The sequence below is a fragment of the Bison bison genome, unplaced genomic scaffold, assembly GCF_000754665.1.
Source record: "Bison bison bison isolate TAMUID 2011002044 unplaced genomic scaffold, Bison_UMD1.0 scf7180017864162, whole genome shotgun sequence".
Lineage (NCBI taxonomy): Eukaryota > Metazoa > Chordata > Mammalia > Artiodactyla > Bovidae > Bison > Bison bison.
This window is the reverse complement of record NW_011494734.1, coordinates 3,186,954-3,193,266: the sequence shown is the minus strand read 5'-3', so window position 1 is coordinate 3,193,266 and position 6,313 is coordinate 3,186,954. Positions and strand designations below refer to the sequence as shown.

Below are 6,313 nucleotides of genomic sequence, written 5' to 3'. Positions count from 1 at the left end.
CCCATCCAAACTGCTAGGAAAAGTGTCAGGAAGACAACCCTCACTGAGATTTTTTTTTCCTTAACTTCTACATACACATCTGCTGTGCAAATCTCTGCAAACCAATGTAATGCACACACACACATACAAGTGCAATGAGAGGTATAATCTCACGAGGAACTTGAGGAAGCTGTTGTAATCATCCCATCTGCTGATCAGAGTCTCAAAGGTCAAGACACTGGAGTCTTTCCATTGTTGTAAAAGTTAATGGAAGTTAAGTATTAAAGACGACAGAAAGGTGATTTCCCCACTGCCTTACATAACCTATATACAGTCATCAATACACATATGGATGCATGCAGAACCTATAAAACTAAGTGGATGGACACTGCCTCTTAGAACTGGGCTATATTTCAACATCGCTGAACAGCCTCAATGACTGTGTATCAGGTAGGAAATACATTTATGATTTTTTACTCAAATTGGTTTTCTGTTTCTTGCAAATGGTATATTTTCTGACTGAAACATATTCAAAAGTTAGGGTGGCATTCTTGAGTTTGTTCCATGATCAGGAATATTTTAAATCATACCTAACAATAGGCTATGGATAAGGAAGTAGCAACCCACTCCAGTATTCTTGCCTGAAAAATTCCGTGGACAGAGGAGCCTGGTGGGCTGCAGTCCATGGGGTTACATGACTGAGTACGCAGGTATGAGGAGGGTGGAGGTAGATGGGTTGGTAGCAATAAACTGGTAGAACTAAAAAAAAAAAATTATACCTAACAATAGGCTTAAAATGTTAGTCTGGAGCCATAGCAATGTGATGTAAACATTTGAGTAGATTTTGATATGACATTTGAGTAAACGTCTGTATGCATTTTTAGGACTTAAAATAGCCCTTTCAATGATAGCAGGGTTTTGTATTCATTATCCCCATATTCCTTTTATTCTACACCCAAATCTGATTTTATGAGTAGACCATCTATTCTGAAGTTTAGCAAATAAAGCAGGCTTTAGGAAAGGCTTTTCCAGGAGATAGGATGATCTATTAGAAGGTGTTGAGAAAAGTCTTTTGGTCCAGAAGTGAGGGATTTAAGTGCCAAACTCCCCAGATAGTCCAAGAAGGGAAAATGGGAGTGGAGCTGCTGCTGCTGCTAAGTCACTTTAGTCATGTCCGACTCTGTGCAACCCCATAGACGGCAGCCCACCAGGCTCCTCCGTCCTTAGGATTCTCCAGGCAAGAATACTGGAGTGGGTTGCCATTTCCTTCTCCAATGCATGCATGCATGCTAAGTCGCTTCAGTCATGTCCGATTCTATGCAACCCTATGGACAGCAGCCCACCATGCTCCTGTCCATAGGATCCTCTAGGCAAGAATACTGGAGTGGGTTGCCATTTCCTTCTCCATTGGGAGTGGAGGGGGGCATGCAAAAAGGAAATAGAAACAAGTAGGACAGATAGTAAAAAGGAAGAGAGAGAGAAAAAAATTGCCACTGGAAAGCAGCAGAGTGTCATATGCCACGATTAATACTATATTGTGCAGCAGTATTTTTCCTATGGATTACCAGCCCTAACAAAAAATTCATTTCATTCTCTAAAATGTCAGAAGATTACACACATTCTCCTAAATGTGAGCATGGGAAATAACTTATTAAATTTCTGGATTAAATAATTTTCTTTTCCAAAGAAAATTTGTCATTCAGAAAAACAGTGTAATGAAAGTTGGCCACATAAAGATCATTTCTACTGAGAAATGAGGAAGCAAATATTTGATTTCAGACAAAAGTAGTTTTAGAGTGGGTTAGTTTTACAGTGGGTTAACACATATCTTGCCTCCTCCATCTTGATAAATGAATAAGTATATAAGTAAATGAACAAATGTCTCAATGTCTACTAAACAGCTTATATTTGACTAAGGAACAAAATCCACAAAATCAGAATGGATGTTTTTAAATTCCTGAATAAATAAGTAATAACCTGGTTCAGCTTCTCTCCATGATGGAGGTCCTTGGTTCTCCAAACAAGAAGAAAAGAGCCTTCCTCCAGCCTCTGTTTCACTTTATTGCGTAGTAAAGGGGAGAATAATCAGGTTCACTTGAATGAGATTGAACTCCAGGCTACCCGGGCTCACATTTTGTGTATGTGATATTGAGAGCAGGAGCGTGGCAGAGGGGCTCTTCTGCACAAGGACAAGAGCACTGTATGTATGTGTCTCATCTGGAACTCTGTGCCCTTGTCTCTCAGGGATTCAGGGCTCATGGGTGCCCCTACATCAAAAGGCAGAGAAGAGTACATACTGGAAAGAATCGTTCACAAGACCTGGCTTCTTGTCCTAGCCCTGTCACTTGCTTAGCTGTGAAACTTGGGAAAGTCTTCTATCTTCTCTGATCTCAATTTCTTGATCTGTAAGTTAACAATAATAATTTCTACCTTCTCTGCTCAAGGGAGAAAAGTGAAAGTGCTTAGAAAAATGCAAAGCCTTAGAGAAAGTCAAGGGATTCTCTTTAATTTTGTCAGCTTCATGGGTCTGAGATGCCTTCTTAACAACTTAACACTTAACGTTTTTCATAATAATTCATCCTTTTGTCCAACAAAATCCTGTTTCAGTATTTGTCTCACTAGCCTTTGAACATGATGTCTTAATCCCCCATTGCTTTCTTATCTCTTTCAAACTTATCTGTTCTTTAAGGTCTAACACAATTCCTAGACAAAATCTTTCTCAATGCCAACCCACATTCACATCCCTTCTTCTTACAATTTGTTATCTGTATCACTCACATTGGACACTCCTTCTATGGAAGTAAACTTTGGAATTTAGAACCACATCATTTCTATATCTTTTGTTTATAGTTCAATTTATCTCAAAAAATCTTCCTGAGTAATGACTACTTTACAGGTACTCTGCAAAAAGGAAAGAAATGATTAAGTTTGGGCTTTGTCCTTGAGGAACTGAGTCTTATTGGCAAGAGAAACTTATAAACAAATAATGACAATTCAGTATCCTCTGGGACAGAAATGCCTACCAGGTGTGTAAAAAGGAAATGATTAGCTCTTTTTAGAGGATTCCATGAAGGCTCTACAGCACCGTCATATCTTACACAGTTATGTTAGGAAGTTTTCCTAAAAAACAATAGAATAATAAATGCTTGTTGAAGGAACAAACCATTGGTCATTGACAGCCAAGTATTTTAAAGGATGAATTGGAATTTACCAGGTGTTGGAGGAGGAAAACACGGGTAAAGGAAAAAGTGCATGCAAAGGAACAGGGGCGATGTTAAATATCATTTGTTTGTTAAGAAACTTCTGTAATTATGAAGGAGGAGTGAAGAAACTTGTGAGATAGGCCAGAGCCAAAATATGCAGGGCCTTGTATATGCTAGGAAGCTTAGATAGCTAGACACTTTAACATTACGTTGAAATAAATGGGTGAGAATGGAAAACTGTCAATTCTGGAGAAGTTTAGAATAAATATGAAGTCATAGAAAAGATGGTAGCACTAATATTTTCAGACAGGTACCAGCTGACTGTGTCATGTAGAGTCTACTGGTCAATATTAAACTCAGTCCTGAAATTATTACCTATGCAATTAAAGCTAAGAAGGCTCTCCTTATATACCCTAATTTCAGTCTTCACAATGGCCCTTTGTTGATGTTGTTTAGTCACTAAGTACTGTCTGACTCTTTTACAACCCCATGGAATGTAGCCCACCAGGCTCCTCTGTCCATGGCATTTCCCAGGCAAGAATACTGGAGTGGGTTGCCATTTCCTTCTCCAGGGAATCTTCCCCACCCAGGGATCAAACCCACATCTCCCACCTTGGCAGGCTGATTCTTTACCACTGAGCTGTCTGGGAAGCCCTTACAATGCCCCTACAAGGAAGGTAATGACATCCCTTTTCACCATGAGAAAAACTAAGGATTGACGCACTTGCCCAGAGCAACTCAAACTGTGGCCAAGTAATGATGTGAAGGCAGGTCTACTTAGCTGCCAAATTCTCACTCTTTTCGGCTGCACCTCCTGACTGCATTAGGCTTGACTTAGTTTCTCAGCAGTAAGACTGATAATAATGATTGCCAATAAAAAGAGCTGTCAATAATAAAAATAATGTTTAGTGCCTGAACTAAGATGAAAACTGAACTAAGTTCCTAGAAGGTGTTATAAGACCGCTGTAAAGCAGGTACATAAGCGAACTTCTTGACTAAGCAATACAGGATGCTCTTATATTCTTGCCCACTGAACTAGAGTTGTGTGCATCATCCATATTATTTTAGCAGAAAAAACATCCAAAATATTTTTCTATAGCCATTTGCTTTGGGACTCTTTAGAGATACTGCCCCACACCCTCAGGATCCTCTTTCCAGCCCCATCACCTTTTTAACAAAAATAATAATATTTATTCTTTTTGCCTGTGCTAGGCCCTCACTGCTGTGTGTAGGCTCTCTCTAGTCGAGGTGAATGGGGAGCTACTCTCTAGTTGGGGGGCAAGAGCTTCTCATTGCCGTGGCTTCTTTTTGTTGCACAGCACAGGCTCTGGGGCATGCAGTCTGTAGCAGCTGTGGCTTAGGATCAGTAGCTGCAGAGGCTCCAGATTGCAGGCTCATTAGTTCTGGTGCACTGGTTCCTCTTTGGCTGTGGATTGGGGTCCCTCTGAAAGTGTTCCCTGGACCCATTATTCTGCTTATTCTCCCACCTCTCCCCGAGGTGTAGCTATCTTCAAGACATGGCTGTATTTCCCATTGTCCAAAGACCAATTCATGAAATAAGGCTGACTTACTTCTGGTTTTCCGCTGACTGGCACAGCGGTATTTTGAAATCTGGCTCAGGGTGGAGTCAGTGACAGCCAACTTTGTGCAAGGGTGGTGGAGGTATCTACCGTGACTGGGGAGAGGCCAGGAAATATTCAGCATACCTGCTTGCCTCCTGGATTCAAATGACCACCAATTGAAGAAAAATACTAGCATCACTTATGCGCATCTTGGTTCAAATTAGTTTCCCACAGGAAGGGCAGACGCTGAAAGAATAGAACACTGAATGGATAAATGTATAAATGCTGAGATATGCAAAGGTTAGGGCGATGGACACTTTTCAGAGGAGTGGGGCAGGCAGAATGGAGGTGCCCAGGTAGCCGGAAGCCCGGTGGTGACAGTTTTGCACAGCCCGTTGTGGATGGGTGGAGTTTGGGGGGTTGGAGGGGAATGGGTAATGTACATGACTCTCCCTAATTCCTATAAATATCAAAGTGTTATTAATAAATCAAAATGGTTAAATTGGAAAAAACTGAACTCTATAAAATAATCCCAGGACTAAATTTGTGCTTGGGGCAGGGGGTTGGTGGCAGGGAACGCAGAGAAAGACAAACTTGTATGCCTAAGTCACAGGACCAAAGAATGTAGGTATATGTATATATGTGTATGTGTGTCTGTGTATGTAATCGGTATGAAATAAAAGCCAAAAAATTAAAAAGAACACATCATAGGAAAGGAGATAAGAGTGGAAATGTATACAAATGAGATTTAAAGTTCAAAAATCATTAGGAGGAAAAGTGCCTGAGAATGAATTTCAATCCCCCAAAACCACTGACCCCTTAACGAACCCAGAGAAAAATCTGAGGCATGAAGATAAAACAGAAATGAAAAGGTTATACATTAATATGGGTGTCATATTTGAAACTGAAATTGTTACTCTAAGCACCAAGAAAAAAAGTTTTCCAAGAATTTCTGAGGTAAAGGTAACATGTTCAAGTTGTTTTGTTTTTAAATTAAGAAAAATCACTTTTGAATTCCTAACTAAATTAGGTCATTCTCAAGAATCCCAGAAATGATGGACTGGGGAATGACATTAATTTATGAGTGTCAGGAGCTTTTTTCAGCAGAGACACCAAAGAAGTGGATGATTCAGTGGCTCAGATGGTTGGTTACATGTGGACTATAAGGCAGCTGCTTTTGGGAGCAGTGATGGCGGCCTAGGGAAGAACCACAAGATCGGAATTGTGGCCCTCAAGCTCTCTAAATTCTGTAAAGATTTCTTAAGCAACCCTGACTCTTGCCCTCAAGCACTCCCTTTGTAGTCTGAGCCTTTGACCCACAAAAGAGCCAGACATGGTCCTCCTCAGGGAAGGCAGCTTCATGGAGATGGAGATGTAATCATATCTGCCATCCTTGTCACTAGTAAAAAAGATTAGACCATAACGTAACAGAGACAAAACACATAACAGCAAAAGGAAGGAGAAAAAAAATAAAATGACTAAGGAAAAGAACTAATGTGTTTCCATCAAAACCTGCTGGAAAATATGAGTAAAGCAACAAAACGGTGGCTTTTTTTTTTTTTTTTTTTT

The 6,313-nt window shown here is 40.2% G+C and overlaps 1 protein-coding gene across 1 annotated transcript in view; it reads left to right on the top strand.

The window, feature by feature from the left end:
• Window positions 1–333: 333 nt before the first annotated feature.
• Window positions 334–6,313, top strand: part of SLC26A3 (solute carrier family 26 (anion exchanger), member 3) — a 33,645-nt gene continuing 27,665 nt past the window's right edge. Inside the window, exon 1 of the mRNA XM_010841475.1 lies at window positions 334–429. The gene's annotated coding sequence lies outside the window, so the exon portion shown is untranslated. The remainder of the gene's footprint in view (window positions 430–6,313) is intronic.